This window comes from Megalobrama amblycephala, linkage group LG22 (genome assembly GCF_018812025.1).
Source record: "Megalobrama amblycephala isolate DHTTF-2021 linkage group LG22, ASM1881202v1, whole genome shotgun sequence".
NCBI classification, from domain to species: Eukaryota; Metazoa; Chordata; class Actinopteri; order Cypriniformes; family Xenocyprididae; genus Megalobrama; species Megalobrama amblycephala.
In genome coordinates, this window is record NC_063065.1 from 16,109,870 (window position 1) to 16,136,265 (window position 26,396).

General features: G+C 35.4%; 1 long non-coding RNA gene across 3 annotated transcripts in view; it reads left to right on the top strand.

Moving 5' to 3' along the window:
* The first annotated feature begins 20,964 nt into the window (after window positions 1–20,964).
* LOC125258402 overlaps window positions 20,965–26,396 on the top strand; it is a 43,224-nt gene continuing 37,792 nt past the window's right edge. For all 3 annotated transcript variants that reach the window (XR_007182603.1, XR_007182604.1, XR_007182602.1), the window contains exons 1-4: window positions 20,965–21,268; window positions 22,434–22,681; window positions 22,782–22,889; window positions 24,773–24,845. This is a non-coding gene — a long non-coding RNA (uncharacterized LOC125258402). The remainder of the gene's footprint in view (window positions 21,269–22,433; window positions 22,682–22,781; window positions 22,890–24,772; window positions 24,846–26,396) is intronic.

Consider the following 26,396-nt stretch of genomic DNA (forward strand, 5'->3'; position numbering starts at 1 on the left):
TTGGCATCAATAAGTTCTGCTCAAGACTGAAGTCAGAAACCACAGTCTGCGAAACAATTAATCCAGTAAATGGCTAAAAAGAGCTAAACCAATTCTAAGTGACATTTTACAGACATTTGACAGGATAAATCACTGCTGTTGTCTTACAAGAGCTTTTTGATAAAGACTTATTGCCAAAACATGTAGCAACCTTGTTCTCCACAATGGCATCGCACACCTCAGTGGCTGCTCAGGGCAGATTGTGTAAATCTGTTACGAGATGGCGTTATTAACTCTATTTTCTTTCCTGCTATCCACACATTGTCACCTGTTCAACCTTATTTCAGCTTAAGTGCCTCTTAATCATTCCATTCCCGGGCTGATAGATATCCCCCTCTCTTCGCATGGCCCCCTCCTTCCGTACATCTCTCTTTTTGCTTGCGAATCCTCTGAGGATGTAACTTTCTGATTATATGCAGAGTGTCTTTCTGTCCAATCAGTTCTTCTGAGAGCTTCTTACTAACAGTTCCAGAGGAGAAGAACCGATCCTGAATACATACTCGTGTCGGCTAACTCTTAACTGGAAGATAATGGCTGTAAAGCTACTAAATTATGGATATACTTTGGTAAACAAAAGTTTAGTTTTTTTTTTTAAATTACATTTGATATGTAGGTTTTTGTTTCAAACGGTTGTTACCTACAAGATTTCATTACCTGTGAGTGCTCTCCGTCTAGGCCAGGCCTCTGTAATGTGTTCACAGTCAAAGCAGGCAGTCATTACCCACAGAAAATGGCTTAATTATTCAGGCAAGGCTTTTTCGACTGCATGGGAGAGGAACATATGTTACGCTTAACAACGGGGGGAAGTTTGGAGCCCAAGCAGCCAGGCTGAAACAGCTGACGGAGCCAGTGTACGCGAAGGGCTTTCCCTAGGAAAAGCAGAGCAGGCAATAATCTAACTATAATTAAGGCCGATAAACCATGTCAGCCTGCCATTAGACCAAATGGCTTGCAACCAATCAGCTATGACATTAATGGCATCAGAGCTTCATAAATCATGTGTGTTATAATAAGAGAATCTGTTTAAGCATTTCTGTTTTACACCACATTTTTGTGCTTTTTTCACAGGAATGACCTGTTAGCTCACTAAACTGCTACTCTTAGTAAGTTCAGTCTGCAGAGCTATTCATAGTGGAAATTTTAAAGGAATTTTCTGGCTTCAATAGAAGAATACCACAGAATTTTTATTTTTATTGTTGTATTATTTTATTTTAATTTAAATTATATTTATTATTATAAATGTATGGATTATTTCATACAAATGCTTTTGTACTTTCTAAAGATTTTGTGTGTGTGTGTGTGTGTGTGTGTGTGTGTGTGTGTGTGTGTGCTTTTGTCATTTTATACACAGTATATATTGCTATTTAGGTTTAATTTATTTTATTTTGGTTTTAGTTTTAGTAAGTTTTAGTTTTATTTCCAGTTAATAATTTTAGTGCTTCAGCAGTAACTTATTTCAGTTTATTGCAAAGGCAACATGTCTCCATTTTGTTTAGTTTCAGCATTATTTTTTTAATTAACAAAAGTGTTTTTAATAATTTAAGGCTTCTTTAAGGCTTGTCAGTAAATGGCCACTTTTATGATCAGCTAATGTCGTTTCATAGGTAAAAGTATCAACACTCCCTCACTATTGCCCGCGAGTAAGTGTTTTGAAAACATCCATAAAACTGACATTTACAGACAAAGCTTTATGAAATTGTTCACTTACGGTTTGAAGTGTTGCTGCTGTCAGATCCAATACAATTGAAAACTCTCCATTAATTGCACTGTGGATCATTTACAAAACAATTTGCAGTCAAATGCTCTGAACAAACATATAAACCTCAAACGTGATCCAGAATGCCCTTAAAACTAAACCACCCAGTTGTTCCTTACACTGGGGTCTGTACAGGGATGCCAATGAGCTTGTTAACAGTTTGATCTTTGTTGTCTTCCATTTGTCCTGTTGTCAGTGTAACGGAATCAAGCTAGTAAGAGCTGTGTGTGTAAACCTCACTCCTCTGGCCTCAAGAGACATGCTAGAGGCTGCGGTCTAGCATCCTTGTTAGCGCGACTGTCTCCCATTCTGGCAGACCCGGGTTCAAGTCCCATTTAGAGCGGGTGGTTCGAACAGAAGGTGTTACATCAGCAGACTCAATTGTGTGGTGTTTCTCTGAAACTGAAAGGGCTTTTATATACTGTAGACAGTGTCAGTTATTATAAGTAAGGAATAATTGACTCTGGACCGTTGAATTATTAGAAAAATAATGCACGCTTAAGGTGGTAATGTGGTCATGATGCGAAGCGGGTGTGCATTTTCTAATAATTCAGCAGCTCGGAGTCAATTATTCTGCTTATGCTACAGTTACCACTCCTCAAGACACTGTTCAGATGTTTTATTTCAAGACATTTGCCAGGTTTTTGTCCTTAAAACGCTTTTGTGTGTAGGACTGATTTCTTACGGATTTCATCATAAGCCTTCGTTGCTAATTCCAGACATCATTTTAGAGTTAGTAACAGAGGCTTGAGCCATTGATGTACAGATGAATGCTGTTATTGGACAGAGATTGATGGACAGATTAAGCGTGTGTGAATTACACAAGTCTGTGTGTCCCTCAACAGTGTTCGGCAGCAGCATCTCTACTAATAATGAAGCTGTAAGTTTACCTGCTTCAAAAACTGTGTGGTTACTACATTGATACTGAGAAATATCAGTTTTGCGGATGTGAAATTGAACAATTTTATTGAAAATGTCTCAGGGTAGTGCTGCTAACAAGTTTCTGTGCGTGTGTATATAATCCTTTAAAGGGGACCTATTATGCCCCTTTTACATGATGTAATATAAGTCTCAGGTGTACCCAGAATATGTCTGTGAAATTTCAGGTCAAAATACCCCACAGATCATTTATTATAGCTTGTCAAATTTGCCCCATTTGGGTTTGAGCAAAAACATGTCATTTTTGTGTGTGTCCCTTTAAATGCAAATGAGCTGCTGCTCCCGCCACTTTCCAGAAGAGGGCGGAGCTTTAACAGCTTGTTTTTTCTGGTTCTGGTTGCTCAACAACAACAAAGCTGGAGAATCACACAGCCAAAATAATGATTGCCATTTAGTTAATAACAAATTTATGTAGTTGCTATGGAGTTGATTCAACTCATCGACTAGCATGTGCCGTCATGTTAATCTTTTGTGCAAATCCAGTGTTGAATTGACCCTCGTTTTTGTGAAGCAGTCCGGCGTAAAATGATGGATGGTAACAACACTCTACTACAACAACTCTTCCTCTTCTCTAAAGCAGCCCAACATGGCCTCACCCTCTTTGTTGTGTGTTCTTGGGGGCAGGGTTTATGTAAATTTTAGGGTTAGCGATGTCACTAACCCGGGAAGAAGCTTGTTGTAGTCCTTAAACAGATAATTCTTTAAAAGAAAATATCTCCCTTTGCTTTGAACTTTGAGTGTCATAACTTTACAGATGTTGTTTATGCTCTGACTAACTAAAGTAAAAAAAAGTGAAATCATAATCAACAACCCCCTTTAAACCTATGTCTTACTGTATATATTATCAGGTGAGTTAACTGTGGTTGAGTCAGACCTAAAAGCCCTCAGGAGTTTTTATCGGTTTTATCAGAGTTGGTGTGTATTGGTCTGCTTTGTGACGAAGATACTCTTCGATAACACATAGAAAATGGGTTGTGTTGGGAGATGTGAACTTCAGGGTAAGAGAAAGGGTTCTTGGCCTATTATTCACTTGTGGTGCTTTTTAGGGCAAAAATAGACTTTAATTCATCACCATGGAAACAAGGGTACATTCCTTTCCTGGCACTTGGGGTGTTAGTTAAGGTGTTCTTGGTCTTTTCACATGTTGAGCTATGCTATTATGAAATGCTGTTATGTCTAGTTTATGGGTTAGATCTCAGGAAATGTGACCTGGGTCAAGACTACAGAGGTTTATTTGGAGATGAAGAAAAGTAAAACCAGTTATAAGAACTATCTTATGATCTTTAAATCATCATTGGGATTGAAAGCAAGTTCACTGGCATCTCAAGTATTGCAATGCTCAGCGACATCAGTAAAGTGCACCAGGGGAATCTGCTCCAAAAAACATGCTGGTTGGTTTACTCAGCAGATTATTTTAACAGACAGTATTCTTAATGGAAAATGTGGATCCATCCCAACAGCTCTCTACTGCTGCATCTCCATGGCCTTCCGGCCTTCACTGTGTCTGACATGCATTGATTCAGCTTTAAGTTCTGGCCAAAAATGGACTGGTTAAAGGTACCTGGCGGTGTCAGCTCTCTGAGTGGTACAGTACATTCACTCACCAAAGCACTTACATGAGATATTTGTAATAAATAGGTGCTTTGAACTTTTAGCAGCTTACGTTTTAGGAATGACTATATGTAATTGAAGGGTTCAGATGCAAAAGCCCCTAAACTCCACCTCCGTCAAAAACGGGATAATGATAGTGATAGAATTCCTTTTCGCACATAGTATACGTTCATCAAATACTTTTGCTTCAAATCTGCTAAATCCCAGCATCAGCCCATTCAGAAATACCGATTCATTGGCAGAAACTGCTAAACGCCTCTTCCTTTTGTCAGCAAAAGCCACAGAAGAACCAATCGGAAAAGACGCAAATTGAATCATAAGATTTCAAGATGAATGATAGTGTGTTTTACACAATTATTAATATTGTATGAATTTTTTTAATGCAATTAACCCTAAACGAAACCCTCATCCTAACCCTAAACCTTAATTACTCAGTACTTAAATGTATAATTACACTGTAATACTGACACCTTAAAATAAAGTGTAACCAGTTAATTGTTTATTAAAATGGCTTTTTCACCCTTCATCAAATGTTGTTTTTTTTCTCACACTGGTGTCAGACAGATGGCCATCCATATTGTCGATTCCTGCTTCTCTGTTTCTAGTACGAGGTAAAAGATTTGCTAACTTTTTCATTCCTTGTAGCAACTGACAAACAATGTCTGTGATTAGAGAGAAAAATGACTCTGTCTTAACAATAGTTCACTTTCAGGTCCAAGATATTTCCACATAAATCAAAAAGAGACAGATAATAACATCAAAATGTATTGATCTGAGTGAGGTAACTCTGACTTACAGCAGTAGGAAGCCCCCAAACACAATCTAAAGGTATTTGATGCATTTTAGAGATTACACTGGATCTTATTTAATAAGAGGACCTGAGATTTGGGATTGAGCAATGATATTGTTCAGGAGGAATATAATGTTATATTAATGTTAAATGATATATGTGATGTAATTCATTATAGGGTGACCACCATGAGGGACAGAAATTGAGGGCTTTGTCTCGCATCCGGCAAGACAGTGTCCCGCAAATCCATTTGCGCAGTCATCGTGTTCTAGCTAGAGTGGGAAAATTAACCAACGCAATCATAGAGAGAGATTTTTCCCACTGATGTAACATCAAAGGACATTCAAAAGATGTAATATAAGTCTAAGGTGTCCCCTGAATGTGTCTGTGAAGTTTCAGCTCAAAATACTCCATATATTTTTTTTAATTAATTTTTTTAACTGCCTATTTTGGGGCATCATTAACTATGCACCGATTCAGGCTGCGCGGCCCCTTTAAATCTCTCGCTCCCTGCCCTCCCGAGCTCTTGACTATAAGTGCAGTTATACAGTGCATAAACAAAGTTCACACAGCTAATATAACCCTCAAATGGATCTTTACAAGATGTTCATCATTCATGCTGCATGCATGCATCGATTCCTGTGAGTATAGTATTTATTTGGATGTTTACATTTGATTCTGAATGAGTTTGAGGCTGTGCTCTGTGGCTAAAGGGCTAATGCTACACTGTTGGAGAGATTTACAAAGAATGAAGTTGTGTTTATGAATTATACAGACTGCAAGTGTTTAAAAATGAAAATAGCGATGGCTCTTGTCTCCGTGAATACAGTAATAAACGATGGTAACTTTAACCACATTTAACAGTACATTAGCAACATGCTAACGAAACATTTAGAAAGACAATTTACAAATATCACTAAAAATATCATGTAATCATGGATCATGTCAGTTATTATCGCTCCATCTGCCATTTTTCGCTATTGTTCTTGCTTGCTTACCTATGATTCAGCTGTGCACAGATCCAGACGTTAATACTGGCTGCCCTTGTGTAATGCCTTGAACATGGGCTGGCATATGCAAATATTGGGGTCATACATATTAATGATCCCGAATGTTACGTAACAGTCAGTGTTATGTTGAGATTCGCCTGTTTTCCGGAGGTCTTTTAAACAAATGAGATTTATATAAGAAGGAGGAAGCAATGGAGTTTGAAACTCAATATATGTCTTTTCCATGTACTGAACTTCCATGTACAAAAATTCAATTTTGGATTTGGGCACCTTTAAATACAGCTACACCAGCCTTGGCTTTATCTAGACACATACTGGATAAGCAACTTGTCTCTATTTACGGATATGACAAGACGCACACGGGTGAGTGACGCATGTATGCAATTTCCTGTGAAAACCATCTCAACAATTCTAAAATATAAAGACTTAGAATAAGCTTACCAGTTTTGGAAGAAGGATTGATGATTATTGCGTTAATTTTGAACAAAAAGTTATTGTACCTTTTAAGGAAATTTATTTTAGTATAAAATGTGATTTTTACATACTTGCCTGTTACTCAGTTCATTATATTGAATATATTGAATTCATTATATTGAATGAATAGGTCCTGTAGAGTAAATTACATTGTATCACACAAACAACTACTCATTAACAAAGCGTATTGGTGATTTAAAGCATGTTATCATCTAATGCAATGGCAAATAGGTTTTCCAACTAATGTAAATCAATATTTACATAGTAGTAAATGTATATCTCTCACATCATGTCTCGCAAAATCACAGCTATGTCCTGCAACAGAGCAATAACCAGGTGGTCAACCTCATTCATTGTGCTTTTAGAAAGTTTTATATTTTGTCTAAATATGTTGTTTTTCCTCGCAGGGTCAACATTCATAGCAACATCTGTCTCTGTCTGCACACTAGGGGGTCATATGTGGCGACTGGAGCTAATGACGAAGTGGTATTTGGCTGTAAATTTTAAAGGCTATCATGAAAACCATAACCAATCGGATTGCAGTCTACTTAAGACGCTGTTCAGAAATCATTGCTAAGCTCAGTATTAAATGAAGGAAATGGGTCTCCAGGTCAAAGTTAGTGGCTCGGTCATTCCAAAGCCTTGAGCTTATTTGCTTGTTTTGTTTAAGAACATTAAACCTACTTGATGCAATATCCTGTGCACTGCATTCGAGCAGCAGAGCGCGCATGAACCTAGATGGCATTACTAGATCAAATCCCAACATTATTCCACCAGCAGGCATTTCTTGATTGAGTATTGACAGCACGCAATTACTCTCTCAAGCACTGATTGACTTCTCGTTAGAGGATGTCTGATGAAGGATTCACTGAGCTGATTCCAAGTAAATGTCTTGCCTCACAGCAAGTGTTTTGCAAGGTCAAATCTCAGCATCCATTCTGTTTACACTGTACAAAAAAGGATTTTTGAAATCCTTAAAGCAATTCCATTTTCACTGTAAGTGACTATGACTGATGGTATGGATACTTCTTGATAACGAGTAACACATATGACCCAATGCTCTTTTGTTGCAAACTATACAGTATTCTTAAATGTATCCATAATGCTGTAAAAGTATAAGCTACACTTAAAATATATAAACATCATTGCATTAAGCCACGTTTCCTCCGCATGAACTTTCCCCAGGAACTAGGGACTTTGGCGTGGTACTCTGTGTATTTTGACCACAGGAACCAGGGTCTAAATGAAGTTTCAGGTAAAAATTTCCACCTCAGAAAGTCCCTGCACACAAGGTAGTACTTTTTCAAAGTTCCAGAACTTTCGGGAGTGGGATTTGGATGCTGAACATGCTGATTGGTTGAGTTCACACAGCATTTTGATTGAGTGACTCCATGCAGCATTTTATTTCAACCACCATTTATAAAAGTCTGTTGCGGTGTGTGCAGTAAGAGTTGTTTGCTATTCAAATCAACAATGGAGTTTAAAAAAATACGACCGACGACAAGGTTCAAGCTTTATTAATCTTATATGTGGAGGACAAAATCCAGTGGGAACTGGAAAGTCGCACGCAGTCCTACGTCACCGGACTTATCTTCGTGTTACTTTAGACCGCAATGGAAAGGCAGATAGCAACAGGTCTGGGGGAAAAAGTTATTGGGAAAAAACTTCCTGGGACAAATTGTTCTGGTTAATTTCAGTGGAAAAGCGGCTTTAGATAAAATATAAAACCAAGTGACATTCTGACTAGGACAAAGAGAGAATGCCTGACTGACATAAAACCCCAGCTGATATTCATTTTAATGCCATTAGGTGTGGATTATCTCCAATATATAATACCACAACTACAGACTGGTGTGAAATAAAAACAATAATGTAAACTATGGTGTGTTTAATCTTTGCAAACAATTCGCAAGCATAAAATGTGTAGACCCAAGAATTCCAGCCCATCCAATAATAATGTGAGATATATATACAGTACAGTCCAAAAGTTTGGAACCACTAAGATTTTTAATGTTTTTAAAAGAAGTTTCGTCTGCTCACCAAGGCTACATTTATTTAATTAAAAATACAGTAAAAAACAGTAATATTGTGAAATATTAATACAATTTAAAATAACTGTTTTCTATTTAAATATATTTCACAAAGTAATTTATTCCTGTGATGCAAAGCTGAATTTTCAGCATCATTACTCCAGTCTTCAGTGTCACATGATCCTTCAGAAATCATTCTAATATGCTGATCTGCTGCTCAAGAAACATTTAATGTGTACAATTGTACAAAATATTTGTGTACAATATTTTTTTTCAGGATTATTTGATGAATAGAAAGTTCAAAAGAACAGTGTTTATCTGAAATCTAATCTTTTGTAACATTATAAATGTCTTTACTGCCACTTTTGATTGATTTAATGCATCCTTGTTGAATAAAAGTATTCATTTCTTTAATTTCTTTTCAAAAAAATAAAAATAAAAATTCTTACTGACCCCAAACTTTTGAACGGTAGTGTATAATGCTACAGAAGCTTTGTATTTCAGATAAATGCTGTTCTTTTGAACTTTCTATTCATCAAGGAATCCTGAAAAAAAAAAGTACACAACTGTTTTCAACGTTAAAAATAATCATAAATGTTTACTGAGCAGCAAATCAGCATATTATAATGATTTCTGAAGGATCATGTGACATTGAAGACTGGAGTAACGATGCTGAAAATTCAGCTTTGCATCACAGGAATAAATTACTTTGTCAAATATATTTAAATAGTACACAGTTATTTTAAATTGTAATAATATTTCACAATATTACTGTTTTTACTGTATTTTTAATTAAATAAATGTAGCCTTGGTGAGCAGACGAAACTTCTTTTAAAAACATTAAAAATCTTAGTGGTTCCAAACTTTTGGACTGTACTGTATATATATATATATATATATATATATATATATATATATATATATATATATATATATATATATATATATAATTATTTTTCCAGCAAGGATGCATAAAATTGATCAATAATGACAGTAAATACATTTATAATGTTGCAATTTTAAATAAACGCTGTTCTTTTGAACTTTCTTTTTACCAAAATATTAAGTAGCACAACTGTTTTCAACAAAGATAACAATAAGAAATGTCTCTTGAGCACCAAATCAGCATATTAGAATGATTTCTGTAGAATCATGTGGGAAAAAAAATCTAACTGACCACCAATTGTTCAAATTTTAGTGTATTTAGTTATCTAATGCAATGGCATTTGTCCATTAAGTATTGGTTTCATGTCTAAATAGTTAAATACAGGCCACTACAATGTAACAGAGAGGAGAAGCAGGTTATAATTTGGAGCACAGGACAAAACAAAACAACAACAACAACAAAAAAACAGACAAACAGGAGAACAGGAGCTTGTTTTTATATATATATATATATATATATATTAAATTGGAAAAAAAAATACATAAACAAAAAGAGACAAAACAAATTCAAACAAAAAGCTTCCAATATTTGGGGTCCCATATTTATTGAATATATCTGTGGTTTCAGTTTGATTTTCAGCACATCACAGATTGCTCGGCTTTCTGAAATCCCTTTAGGCTTTAAAAGTGGCAAATTTTGCAAAGTTTTATTCTAAAAGAATAAAAGCAAAAAGTCCTAGTTTGAATGAAGGAAAACTCTCAGAGGGTGCAGCGCTTTCAGTTAGACACCTGGAAGCTTTACTTCAGACATTCTGTCTGCTTTGTGATGCTCAGAGATGTTCCAAGGGATGCCCTGGAGCGAGAGCTGCCCCACCAGCACCCGGCCCCACCCACTTCTGGAGGACGGCACTAGCATTTCAAAAGCCAAGACTAATTTGAAGTATACTTCCCACCAGAGCAGCTCTGCATTAAAACCTATGACTTTCTCCTGCTTAATATCAATAAAAAGGCTCAGGGCTGATGCACAGTGGGGGACCAGGGCTGATATTGCTTCTTGTGTGGCAGGTGTTGGTTTGGGAAGGAAAAGCAGAGGAGTAAATATGCAATACTTACTCTTTCATGCAAAATAATCTGCAAAAATGATGCATAAAATGCCTCTAAAACCATTTTAGAATATATATTATATGGCTTTTCTATGTATATACAGTATATCCATTTTTTTTTTATGTTTGCCTTGAACTTGTTTTTATTTGATTTACTTTTAACAACCAGATATTGAAATGTTCACTGCTCCGTGACCTCTCTGAGAACAAGAAATTTCATTTAATCGGTTATGTTGAAGTGTTGTCTTCTTAGCAATGTTATGTCATACGCTTTAACCTAAAGACTCTCAAGGAAAAATGTAATTAAATAACATGCCTCAAATAAATAGCAGTTTCTATGGAAATGGCTTTTCGTGTTTTTTTTTTTTCTCCTTTTTTTCAGTTGTGCATGTATCACTACTGCAGTAAATAATAAATACACCTCTACAGTCCACCTCTACTTCTGTTTTTTCTCCATCTGTATATATGTGTATCCAACTGAGGATAGAAACAAACTTACATTACTGAATCCATAAAAGCATTAAAGAATTAGTTCAGAATTCAAATTTCCTGATAATTTACTCACCCCCATGTCACCCAAGAGCCATAGATAGATAGATAGATAATATGCTTTGCAAACCTTTGCATGATTTAAAGAGCACTCATTTTCTGTAAAGCCAACATGCGCAAATCAAACTGTTATGATCTCATTTCATAGTTCAGACATATGAGATTTAACAAGGGATGGAGGGCAGAGGAGCTCCACTCTTTGTTTTAAAGAGATTTGTGTAGTGCAGACCAGCATCTCCCGCTGTCTGCCTGCTGGAAATTTTCAGTGCTGATGGAGCTATTGATCATGCACACATTAAAATGATGTCTACTGCTCTAAACACCAATGACAGAGAGGTACATTAATCAGGAAATCAATGGCTGTGTCAATGGGCTGCTGGGGCTTGACAATAGATTGCAGTCTAGAGACAAGAGGCCCAGAAAGCCCTTCCCTACAAAGTCACCGACCCATTCATATTCCAAGTGTTTATTTTAATCCACGCCATTACATCAGACTTGGGATATATAAAGCTTTTTAATACGTTTACAGAGTGATCCGATCTGTCTTGAATGGAGGAGCTCAGACTCCTTGAGGGGAAATGACTTATAACGCTGTTCATAACTGTTGCTTATTTGACAGGAAGTAATGAGTTGATGAAGACTGAGCAATGTGTCAACATATCACTTAAACAGCTATAATTTGTCAGACAGCAAATTAGCTCTGTTCCAAAACCTAGTGAGCTGCCCACCTAGGCGATATTTTTAGGCATTCAGGCACACCCCTTATATGAAATCTGTTCCAAGCAGTAGGCAGCTAAATTATGCTCATAAAATACCTTGTTTTGGCTAAAATGTAAGCAGCGTTTCATATGTGCTTCATGGATAAAGTGTTCCCAGAATGCTTTTTTGCAATTTAAATCCTACTTGGCATATAGACCGGATTTTTTATTTATTTTTTTATTTTTTTGTTGTTGAAAAAAAAGTCTCTTACGCTAACTAAGCAGGCTACATTTATTTAATCAAAAATAGAGTTGTTAGCTACATGTTCACCTTGCTATTTGTGTAGTACATGTATGTATAAGTAAAGATTTAGGATGCTGTCTTAGCAGGTAGCTATCTATGCAGACAACAAGGCAGCTAGCAATGTTTTTGAACAGCTTTTGTGTTTGTCTACTCTAAAAAAAATTGTGAGGAATTCTGAATCTGAGAACAAAAAGTGGTTTGTTTATTTTTTGTTTATTATTTAGATCCCCATTAGCTACTCCATTAAGCAGTAGCTATTCTTCCTGGGGTCTTAACATTATCATCAAAAATATTAACATCATGGCAGTACAATGAGGACAAAATACAGAAGTGCACACAACATCTTTCCAATCGTATAACACACACACACACACACACACACACACACACACACACACACACACACACACACACACACACACACACACACACACTCAGCATAACACATATACACTAAACATAACAACATAACAATAACAACATAAGCTCTTCCAAATCCGAAATATTACCACTCTCATAATATAATATAGTATACAAATCACATTTCAATTGCCATAGCTCATTATACAGTCATTATTAATTACAAAATTACAATTACTCCAAAGTAAATAAATACAGTCTCAATCTTCTGGAAAAGCTAACATTGTGACACTCAGAAACCAAAAACACTGGGAGCGAGTTCCATGCCACCATTGCTCTAAAACACGATGTTCTTTGCAGTTGACTTTTTCTACAAACAGGTAACAAGAAACGCCCTTCACTTGATTGACGAGTGGAATGAGTATGAACGTCACTGAAGAAAGTCAATCTATTATAAATAATTTCAGGAGCTTTTATAATAATTATATTTTTTAAGAATTTAATAAGAGAATAATTAATTCTACTTCTTACCTGAAGCCATGCTAACTGATTGTGCATGTCCCTAATACTTGTTCTAAAAGAACAGTTTAGGACAAGCCGAGACGCTTTATTTTGTGCAATCTGTAATCTGTTTAAATTATTCTCTGTAGTTGCAGCCCAAATGATGGAACAATAGTCCAGATGACACAAAACTACTGATTCCACCAAAGTTTTCCGTACGCAAATCGGTATGCATTTCCTACAGTGGCGAACAACAGCCATACTCCTGCCCATTTTATTCAATATTAATTTTATCTGAGCATTCCAAGTCAACCTGCTGTCCACAATCACACCGAGCAATTTGGCCTCAGCCACTTGTTCAATAATCAAACCACCAACTGACAAGTTCAGAGCAGGGGAATCTTTTAAAAGATGATTAGTTCCCAACATCATACATTTACTCTTCGCAACATTAATAATTAACTTATTTTCTATGATCCAATTTTCAATTAATTTTAGTTCATTATTTAATACATTATTAACTCTGATAGAATCATAATCAGACACAAAAATAGTCAAGTCATCTGCATATAGGGCAATAGTGGCACACCTTAAAACAAAAGACAGATCATTAATAAAAATAGAAAATAACAGTGGTCCGAGGCAACTCCCTTGAGGCACCCCACAACGCAGAACCTTTGTCTGGGAATAACTACCATTAAACAGTACATTAAACTCCCTATTAGTAAGATAGCTATAAATCCATTTGACTGCACACTTTTCAAATCCATAACAACTTAATTTTTTCAATAATAAATCATAATCAATTAAATCAAATGCTGCACTCAGATCTAACATTACAGTACCAACTAATTTTCTATCATCAATTTCATGCAACCAATCATCCGTCATCTGAACTAAGGCTGTCGTTGTAGAGTGCCCTTTCTTATAAGCATGTTGATAAAGAGAATTTAACCCATTTTTAGAGAAATACAAATTAATTTGATCATAGACTATTTTCTCCGTAATCTTGCTCAAAATCGGCAGGATACTTATAGGTCTGCTATTTTTCCCAGAGAAATGCTCCCTCTTGTTTTTAGGAAGAGGCGCAATCTTAGCTTTCTTCCAGTTAGAAGGAAAAACACATTTTTCTAAACTTAAATTAATAATATGACATATAGGCATAGTAATCACATCAGCAACCACCTTTAACAGCTTAACATCCAGTTCATCAACACCAGAAGGTTTATCTTTCATTAACTTTAATATGTTTTCTACTGTAGTAAGACTTACTCTGTCGAATTTAAATGTACATGATTTATTAAGCATGATTGTATCTTTAATTGTCTTTAAAGATAAATCAGGGTATTCCTGTGACGTTATCTTTTTGTAAATTCTGGACTTTCTTTATAAAGTAATCTCCTAAATAATTAGCTATATCAGCAGGTTTAATCAAAAAAGTATCACCTACATCTAAAAATGTTGGTACAGATTTATCTCTCCGCCCTGTTACTTGGTTTAATGTATTCCATAATCTATTCCTGTTTAATTTTAATTCCTCAAATTTATGTTCATAATAGTTCTTCTTTTTTGTTCTATTTAACTTTGTAACAAAATTTCTTAATTCCTTGTACCTTTCCCATACTCCATTATCCCCTGACAAGCTTGCCTCTAATTTTAATTTATCTCTTTTCCTCATATATTCCTTAAGTTCAGCATCTAACCATGGAGAAACAATATTTCTTACTGTCATTCGTCTTAATGGGGCATGTTTATTAACAATTGGCATTAATACATTTGTAAAAACCTCCAAAGCTAAATCTGGATCTACCTCTTTTAAGACTTGTGACCACTCAATAGCTCTAATATAAGCACAATAACTAGCCTCGTTGAAGTTTTTAAAAATTCGTTTGATTATTATCTTTTGACCAGGTTTGGGGATTTTACTTTTTCTGTTAATTGCAATTAAATTATGATCACTACAGCCAACACAAATTGAGATTGCTTTTGAACACAAATCTGTAGCATTAGTAAAAAGTAAATCTATGCATGTTTCCGTTTTTGTCCCATCAGCATTATAAGAAATTCTTGTAGGCTTCGTAACTAGTTGTGACAAATTGCAAGTATCGGCTATAGAATGCAACTTATTTTTTAATGAGCAATTATTCATACTCCAATCAATATTTAGATCACCTAAAAAATAAATCTCCATATCTAAATCACAGACTCTATCCAACATGTAACAGATTCGATCTAAACAGACTATTGGTGCATTGGGTGGCCTATAGCAGCAACCAACTAGAATAGGCTTTAAATGTGGCAACTGCACTTCCAACCAAAGCGCTTCAACCCCAATACAACCAAAGTCCTGTCTGGTCTTTACTGGTATTTGATCCTGAACATAAAAAGCCACTCCTCCACCATTTATATTTCTGTCACATCTATATAAAAGGTATCCATACACATGCAAAAGAAAGTCCTCTATAGTTACATCTAAATGCGTTTCAGATATTGCCAAAATATTCAAATTATTATTCTCCAAAATCCCTGTAATATCCTGAATCTTATTTCTCAAACTACAGATATTTAAATGAGCTATTTTTAACCCTTTATTTGAGAGTACTTTATCTATCACCATTTTTTATTTTACGCAAGTAATAACTTCGGATTAAACATAGTAAAGAGCTTTTGAAATTTGATTAAAAATCAAATGAACAAATTAAATTGATTAAATTAAAATCGAAATTTGATTAAAAATCAAATGAACAAATTAAACAAAAAAGATACACAGCCCACAAAAACACACATACACCCACATTCACCCATATGCACCCCCATTTTATAAACATTTGTCAATAACAACTACTGAGATGTTACGCCAACTCAGACAAACCTACTATTTTACAAATAACTTCTGAGGTTATGAAATCATACATCATAAGTTATAAATCAAGCCAACCACTTAATCTCACTGTTACCATTAACGATATAATTTAAACCGGAAGACAGAAGGCATATACATTATAATTCAAACTTCAGAAAACAGACTTAAATATGTCTATAAACTAAATTACATGCACAGAGTCAATACCTATGCTTGACCATCAGTGATCATACTTTGCATCTCCGGTTCAACCACAGTCTTGTAGAATGACTCTGCAGCTAGGTGGTCAGTAAACTTAATGGTCTTTTCTTTTGGTAACGCCAACCCTTGACATCTCTTCTGATACCCTTTCCCAGATCAAGAGCAATATTAAGAAGACAAAGAACTCTGGACTAACATCTGAATCCTTTTAGCATTGTTAGCATATTTTGTGGTGTGTTTTTTTTCAAGTAGGGAGAGTCTTAAAGGGTTAGTTCACTCAAAAGTGAAATAATTGTCATCAATCAACCTCATTCATCTTTTGTTCATCTTTGAAACACAAATTAAGATATTTTACATGAAATCTGAGAGATTTCTGTCCCTCCATTGACAGTCCACGCAACTACCACTTTGACGCTTCAAAAAGTTCATAAAGAGATCGTAAAACTAATCCATATGAATTGAGCAGTTTAGTCCAAGTCTTCTGAAGAGACTCGATCGCTTTATATGATGAACAGATTGAATATTTCACAAACATTTATCAGCGAACATAAACAGAAGCTCAACCAAAAGAATGAATCTCATTGGTTCTCAAACATGCTTGAGCTTCTGTTTACCATAACTGATGTGCGTTGATGAATATTTACATGTAAATTAAAGCCTAAATTAAATCTCTTCATAATACAAAGCGATTGTATCTCTTCAGAAAAATTGAACTAAATCGCTCAATTCAAATGTATTACTTTTACCATCACTTTATGAACTATTTGAAGCGTCAAAGTGGTTGTTGCGTAGACTGTCAATGGAGGGACAGAAAGCTCTCAGATTTCATTAAAATATCTTCATTTGTGTTTCGAAGATAAAGTCTTACGGGTTTGGGACGACATGAGGGTAAGTAAATGATGACAGAATTTTCATTTTTGGGTGAACTATCCCTTTAACACTTTTCAGAAACAGTTCTACAATCCAACCATCATCATCTCTGGACTTGTTCTGGGTGAATCAGAGTGTGATACACCAAGCAGAAGTCCATGAATGGATATCCACGTTCCATCTAATTTATTTCTCACTCAAATTACTACCATGTTCTAAGTGTCAGCTCACACCTCAATTATTTATACTGCTAACAACCTAAAGCAGAGGTTAATCAACTGATAAATCTTCAATAGTGTTATAAAGCAATGCGTCACCTGTCACCTTTCACAGCAGCTGAAGCTGATATTAGCCTTAGTGTCATTATCTGTTGCTGATATAGTCACTCAACTGTCAAGCTAAAATATGGCCACTGTGGTCTATTGAAATGAGCCGAGCATCTGTGGAATAATGATATTCCGAATAGAGCAAGGAAGTTACTTTCATCTGCCCTGGATACCCATAACTCACAAGAGATCAGTATTTCTCTCGCCGCCCATCATGGTGATTGCTATTTTTCATCTAACGGAGATATTGCTTAGTATGCATGTGTTGTGCTGTTTTTAAAGGTCTCAGGATGGGTACCCGAAAGCCAGATTCAGTTTTCAGACATTTCTAAGACTATTCATGGAACAAATATTAGTCGAATGGAATGTCTTAAATTTTTCAATATTTTCAGACAGCAGGGGAAGTGTCAGATAAGTATATTGGTTATTTTCCCTGGACATTTCATAGGATACAGTCTTTCAATATGAGCAGAGACTCCAGTTATTATGAATCCAGACTCATTTGGACTTCCTGCCATGTGTCTTTTCAACTCACTGTCTTTCCCCCCCCTCTTCCATTAGGTTAAACTGAATTGCAATAGCCTGCCTATAATTTGACTTAAGACATAGGCAATTTCTCCCAGAGTTCTGAGCAGTGCTGACCGCTGTAATGGACAGGGGGCTGACAGCACAGAGCAGAAGACTGACACCTGTAACAGGAAGCTCAAATTAAAGACAAGGAGAGCCGGCAAACTGTCAGGTGGAGATGTTCTAATAGATCTGTGGGCAAGAAAGGTGAGGGTGGCCACAGTCCAGACATCCAAGATGCAGACACACACACACAGTCAAACACTAGCGTAACGCATGTTATGTTTTCAGCAGGACTGACGATTAAACAATTTAAATCAGTGTTATTTTAGTATTATTTACAGTAGTGGCCAAAAGTGATATCCGGAGGGGATTGCTTCGAGGATTTGTTTTTAATGACCCTACAAGTTCAATTAATCCATGAAAATATGAGGAAATATTTAATATTTGAAATATAAGGGAAGAACAAAACACTAAACTTGCTTAAGGTATTTATCTGACAAAATTATTAACACAAATTAAACAATTGACTCAGTAAATCTTTAACAAATCTGTAATAATTTGAATAAAGTGAAAAGATCTCACTGTGCCGGACATCATTTTTTGGACATGTCTGTACTGTATATACTTTTACAGTATTTATTAATATTTTTATTATTTAATGTTATTATTATTTGCTTTTATTTTTATACTTTAAGGTTTATTTTAGTTTTGTTATGTGCTTTTGCCTTTTTTTAAATATATATTTCTATTTGGCTTTCATTATTTCAATTCAGTTTAAACTTTTAAACTTAACTTTTTTGGTTAAAAATGATCCAAAATAAATTTTTGAGCAAGTACATATCCAGCCAGTGTTCAAAACTATCTCCTTACCTTAGCCCGATTCACAACGGTAAGCTTGTAATAATGTTTTCTGATTTGAGTACTGGTAGGTTTCCGCTGGAAATTCGAGCATGCCGCCGTTCGTCTTTGCATCATTACATCATGCACTGTAAAAAATGACCGTGATTTTAACAGTAAAAGACTGTAAAAATGCTGCGGTGAAAAACTGTCAATTGGTTTACAGAAAGTTTCCGTACTATATACGGTGAATAACTGTAATAGATCTAACGGTACATTTAATGTACTTTTATGGTAAAATACCGTTAAATTCACAGTTTTTGGAAGTGAAAATAACAATTCATTGTAAAATTTACAGTGAAAAACCGTAAATTGACATTCCCACAATTCCCTGCATGACACTTCACATTTGATATATTTTCGTTGAAATAACTCTGTTTCTTCTTAGTTTTTCTCATTTTTTTCTAATTAGTTATGTACATTAGGGTTTTTATGTTACATCTAATGTTGTTAAATTAATGTTTATTGCATTTTTAAAATTCCATGATGGTGTTTAGTGTGTGTGTGAATGACACTGTGTGCACCTTCTATATGATAGTGTTGTTCTTCTCAGCTTGTGGAAAAGCTGCTTGTGATGAAATTTGATTCATCATGTGACTCTTATCACCACTGTGTTTGGTGACTGTCAGTGTATTATAAAGGTACAAAACAGATATTAGTACTTCATTAGGTTGGTAAATTAACATTATATCAGTTAATGAAATCCGTTATTTTACCGTAAATTTAACAGATTTTTATTTTACGTTGCTACTGTATTTTTTACGGTAAAGTTCTGGCAACCACAGCTGCCGTTTTTTTACCGTAAATTTTACTGGGATTTATTTTACATTGTGTCTGTTTGATGTGATATGAGCTTGGTCATTCTTCCAAGACTATAATCTGTGATTCCGTAGTATCCACCAGTGCGGTGACTGACAGATAGATAGATAGATAGATAGATAGATAGATAGATAGATAGATAGATAGATAGATAGATAGATAGATAGATAGATAGATAGATAGATAGATAGATAGATAGATAGATAGATAGATAGATAGATAGATAGATAGACAGATAGGCTCACACACACCAACTTTATGATCTATGCTGATATTGTCAGATGGCACATTCTCACACTGGAAAAACAGCAAGTTCTCTGATTGCAGTAAATGTAATCACTCATTACTTTGGAAAGCTCCCAGTGGTAGCAGCTGTTCAACAGCTATGAGGATTCTTATTATTTATGCAAATGCACACCTTTTTGAAAGGTTTTCTTCACATGTGTAGGTGTTATGACTGTCAATCATTATTAACTATTTCCACAGGGGGGAAAAAGTATTTAAAGGAACCAAGTCTTCATACCAGGATGAAATATATACTATAGGAGATCTACACATAGTACCACTGCCAAAGAAGGCAGATTTTTGCCTCAGGTATATTCTTTTTACCCCTTTTCCAAGTTTCTTCAAGGACACCGATCAATTCATATTAATTCGATGCAACTGAAAGTTTGCAGTTGCATAAGTCTTCACAAAGACACACAGTCGCCAGTCTAGAAGGTCTAACTGTAGTGGTTTTGTCTTCTAGTGCACATGTAGGCACTAGAGAGGTTAACATGAGAGGTTTAAACTTATAAGTGGTTGGGTTTTGTGCTTGCAGCAAGGAGAAGCAGCGATTATTGAACACATTGATACTGAACATTTTTACATGCACATATTTTTCAGATTAAGGTCAATGTTTTAGTTAAGCCTGAAAAAAGACAGCTGTTGGAATATTCATTTTAGTCATTTAATTTGTAATTATTTGTCTTTTATGTCCTAACTTTGATACACATGAATGTGGGGAATTGGCAAATTAGGTTTGAGATATTTTATTTTTTAATTATCATATTTAATTTTTATTTTAATTAATGTCCTCTCCTAAAAATGCTTCTTTTTTTTCTTTCTTTTTGAATTTTCAATCTAATCTCACCCATAATTATATGGTGGATATTCCCAACGACAAAATTCTTATTAATACATGCTTATGAAGATGGTTAGAAACAATAATATTGGTTAAATCTTGTTATGGTGCGTACATGATAAGAATATGATTAAATTCAGATTATCATCAGAATATTTATATGCATAAAAACATGGTTGTAACGGTACATGAATTCGTCCCGAACCGTCACAGTACGGACGTCACGGTTCGGTTCAGGGCAGGCGATCCACACTACAATCCAAAAGGGGGCGCGCACAGTGATGCTTTTTAGCCTAACCTCTTTTAACCAGCATTAACCACCAATAATCGCAATAAGTTCAGTGTTTTGTTACTTTCGATTAGAAACAAAGTGCCATCTTTCAAATTCTGTCCATTTTATCACGAAATTCAAAAAATAAATGCCGTTTTGACGCTTTTTAATGTCGTGACAGATGGCCGTATAGGCGCCTCAGTTCAAACGGCAGCGCGTAGCGCGAGTGAACGCGATCATCTCTTCCTCTTTAAATACTACAGAATGAACATGATGAAGGTATGTTGAAAGATACATTACAACTTACTGAAACGTATCATATCTCGTGTAATCGCTCAGTCAGTGTTTCAACCGCGCAAAGATGTCAGTAAAACAGTTTGTAAACAATATCACGTAGTATTTCATTTACCTCAGTAAAGTCATTCAGTGTCAACAGCTTGTTAATTCGCTAGAGAAATGAACTGTTTCGCTAAATATATGCTCTATATTAACCTATATATTAATTATATTTTACTTAACCTGTTAGTTAATGTAAGGCCTAAATAAATCCGTCATGAAAATAAGTTATGACAGCCACTGTGTAAATGATTATATTTCAACAACGAATTGAAGAAACAGAAGTTAATGCAAAAACTGCCTTGTATGTTATTTACATGTTTACAATACATACAGTTTTTATTATTATTTGAATGTTGATGATTATATCTAAAAATAAATAGCAACTGAATTTAATAATTTGGGCTCTGTTGTTAATTGTAACCTTAGTAATGTGCAAGTAAGGGCTCTCTAATAGTTTACAGCAGTAGCAGAGATAGATTTTTTTTATCCTTAAGAAAACTTTAATTATAATTGAATACATTTAAAGACAGAGACACAGTTGGTTCAGTAAAATATTGTTTAATAATAAAAAATAAAGAGAAAAGAGAAAAAAAGGTTTTGTTTTCTCATCCTGCTGTACCAAACCGTGACTTCAAAACCGAGGTACGTACCGAGCCGTCATTTTTGTGTACCGTTACACAAGTCTAAAAGTATGTCTATTTATTTAAATATATGCAGCACTGGTCTAAATAAAGTGCATGGATTTTTCTTCGCAACCTTCCTTTGCAACAGTATTGACAAAAATCGAAACTTTTTTCAGATCATTAGACTCCAAGTTAAAAAAAGAAGCCCTGAGGAACCGTAGAGATTGAGCAAGCCCAAATTTATGTTAGTTTAAATTTTTTAAAATTCTCACTCATTATCCCCCCTCTCTTTCTCATTATCCTGAAGTGTTAGTTATACCTGAAATGCACAGTTATTGACAAAAACACTTTAAAAATGAGTGCATGTTGCTCATTCAGTAAGCAAGAATTAGCATTTTTTAAAGTATGTTTAAAATGCGCCACCAGTTTCAGACTTGTTTAGAGTGCGCTCTGCAATTCTAATCATCCTGTCTGCTCTTCAGAACAGAAGTCAACACTCCAAGATTCAGAGCGGGACACTTCTGTCTGTCTCTTATCATAATCCAGATTGGCTACATGCATCGTCTGGTCTGCTTCTGAAATCTGTCCCTGCATCTGGGACCGCACTGCCAGCCTGTGTCACTGCTCAAACTGGATTAAATCATACAGTGCTGGCAGAACAACAGTGCAACACCTAAAGAGTGTTGAAGTCCTTGAAATTCGTCACGGCTGTCAGGGGCCCTAGCTCAAGGTCAGTGTTCTCATCCATTCTTTAAGAATCTTTCTGACGGATGCTAAGGTCACTTAGAGGCAAGAGCGCATCTCTCCCTTTATCTCTCTCTCTGTGTTAGAAATCTGTGCCAATCATGAAGGCTGTGAGGGTTTTGGCAGAATGAAGAGATGATAGAATGCAGTGCTGCTAGTGGGGATTCGGAAGATGGAAACAAAAGTTTCATTGGGTAGGCTGAGCTATTTGTACACAGCACACTGTAAATTCTCAAATATATTTACAGCAGTTTGGACAAATGTTGTTTCTTGTTTTTGTAGTTTACCTTTAAGAGACTAGTAATGATTGCTTTGGTCCCCTGGTCCACATTTTTGCCATCACTTTCACTGTTCCTGGCAGTGTTATCAAAAGCAGTTACAGATTTCTCTGTATTGTCCCTGACAGTACACTGAAAATGTTATTTCCTTAATCATCTTATTTTCTGGTTATCTATATCTATACATCCTTAAAAAATGGAATAGAGCAAGATATTTAAACTACCTTCTAAATGTAAGTGGTTCTCAACTGATTTGGCCATGGGACCCACATTTTCCCATGGTCATTAAAGGGATAGTTCACCCAAAAATGAAAGTTCTGTCATCATTTACTCATCTTCAAGTTGTTCCAAACCTGTATGAATTTCTTTCTTCTGTTCAACACAAAAGAAGATATTCTGAAGAGTATGGGTAACCAAACAGATGATGGACCCCATTGACTTTCATATGGAAAAAAAATACTATCAACTGTTTGGTTACAGACATTCTTCAAAATATCTTCTTTTATGTTCAGCAGAAGAAATTTCATACAGGTTGAACCAAACAAATTAATTTCTCAAAAGTGGTTGACACACACAAATACTTAAAGGGTTAGTTTACCCAAAAATGAAAATTCTGTCATTAAGTACTCACCCTCATGTCGTTCCACACCCGTAAGACCTTCGTTCATCTTCGGAACACAAATTAAGACATTTTTGATCAAATCCGATGGCTCAGTGAGGCCTCCGTTACCAGCAAGACAATTAACACTTTCAGATGCCCAAAAAGCTACTAAAGACATATTTAAAACAGTTCATGTGACTACAGTGGTTCAACCTTAATGTTATGAAGTGACGAGTATACTTTTTGTGTGCCAAAAAAACAAAATAACGACTTTATTCAACAACATCTAGTGATGGGCGATTTCAAAACACTGCTTCATGAAGCTTCGAAGCTTTACGAATCTTTTGTTTCGAATCAGTGGTTCGGAGCGTGTATCAAACTGCCAAAGTCACGCCCCCCAGTGGTGAACCATTGAAATTTCGAAACACTTAGCATATAACGAAGCCTTGTTTACTGAAATCACGTGACTTTGACAGTTTGATACGCACTCTGAACCACTGATTCAAAACAAAAGATTCGAAAGAATCGTCGCTTAATAACATTAAGGTTGAACCACTGTAGTCACATGAACTGTTTTAAATACGTCTTTAGTAGCTTTCTGGGCATCTGAAAGTGTTAATTATCTTGCTGTCAATGGAGGCCTCACTGAGGCATAGGATTTTATCAAAAATATCTTAATTTGTGTTCTAAAGATGAACAAAGGTCTTACTAGTGTGGAATGACATGAGAGTGAGTAATTAATGACAGATTTTTCATTTTTGGGTGAACTAACCCTTTAACACAAATTGTAAGAATATTACTATACTGATGAATAAATAGTATAAGGTAACGCTATTAAAGCAGTCCCAAAATAGTTTTTGTTAATACAATAAAGTTAACAAGTTGGTATAAGCCACCACAGTCATCAAAGATATAGAAAATAGCACAAAGTGAAAATAAAGTGGTATTTTGGGTTAAGGTTATGGAAACTACAGTTTCTATGGTAAATACACAATACTAACATGAACTGTTAATAAAACATATGGACACTGACCCTGATGAATGGAATGAACATCATACCTGCATGCAGTCCTTCCCAGCTAACGCACAACATAGCAGTTATGTAATTTATTAGTACTTTTTGGTAATTTTATGACTTAATAATTGACAATGTAACTACTACATTGCATGCTCGTAATACCATTTCCTCTTTATACAGTGCACGCCTCTGCATTTGAGCACCGTGTGGACAGTATAACATCTGACAGGACAGGAAAGTCAATTTTTCTGAGGTGAGAGACTTTTTATTTCGTAACAAGTTATGAAAATAATGTCAGGCTGTCAGTGTCATTATTCTAACAACATCTCATCTGACAGCACTTATCAGGACAATGCATTTTTATCAGGCACTCTTTACTTTACTTAAACTGTATCTGACAGAAGTCATCAGCTTTACACACTTCTTTAAAAACAAATCTCACATCAGTCTCACATTTTCTTGTTGATGTTTCTTTGACTACACACAAAAAAGCAACATTGTATGCAACACATTTTAAAGATTATGTCTTGAATTATGCCAATGCCAATAAAGAACCTTCATTTTTAAGAGTTTAAATGACTATTTTTGCCATTCTAGTAACCAATAAACTGACATCTCCCTTGATGATGTCATTGACACATTCTCCTGAAACAGAATGATAAATGATGATCCCATAATGACGATTGGCTCCTTATCAGTTCTGGTGTCAGAAGTGCTCATGGGAAATGTGACAGTGTAGATCCTAAAAAATGAAACACATTTGAATTTGTTTTGATGATTGAGAGTTTGTAATGATGATGATGGGACACCAAGGGAGGCCTCACAACATAAACCTACTTTAGTTATTAGTGCAAAATGCTTTCTAAAAGCACAGCAAAGTTTTTGGCACATTTTTGACAGCTTGTACTCGGTATTCCCAGAAAGAGATTTGAAAGGATGAGACATTTGATTTCAGGACAAGAAGAAGAGAGAACAGTGTGTATGAGCCATCTGGGCTGGTTTAATGATGGGGATGTCTTATGTTGGGATCTCTGGCTCTGTGTTTATCTCTCTGTGTCCATTCTTTGTCATTTTATCTATCCCTTTTCTTGTTTGTCTGTTGTCTCTTGTTGCTCTTTCTAGAGTTTTAAAGGGTTAGTTCACCCAAAAATGAAAACTATGTCATTTATCACTCACCCTCATGTCGTTCCACACCCGTTTGGACACCAGAGTCACATGATTTCAGCAGTTTGGCAGTTTGATATGCGTTTCGATTAACTGATTCGAAACAAAAGATTTGTAAACCTTCAAAGCAGTGTTTTGAAATCGGCCATCTCTAGATATTGTTGAAAAGTCAATATTTTGGGTTTTTTTTGGCACGCAAAAAGTATTCTCGTCGCTTTTTTATATTAAGGTAGAACCACTGAACTCATATGAAGTGTTTTAAATATGTTTCGAGTACTTTTCTGGATCTTGAGAGGTTCAGTGACATTGCTGGCAGTAGAGGCCTCACTGAGCCATCGGATTTCATCAAAAATATCTTAATTTGTGTTCCAAAGATGAACGAAGGTCTTGCGGGTGTAGAACAATATGAGAGTGAGTAATAAATGACATTATTTTAATTTTCGGGTGAACCCTTTAATTCCAATTTAATGACCTTGTGAAATCAAAAAGAGAGTTTTCTGGCTTTTAGTCCATGTGTGTTCGCTTTGATCTGTCAAGTCAACTTTATTTATATAGCGCTTCATTCAATGTAAATAGTTTCAAAGCACTTTCACAGTAATAATAGAAAAATAACAGAATCAATGATTAAACTGCTGTAAAT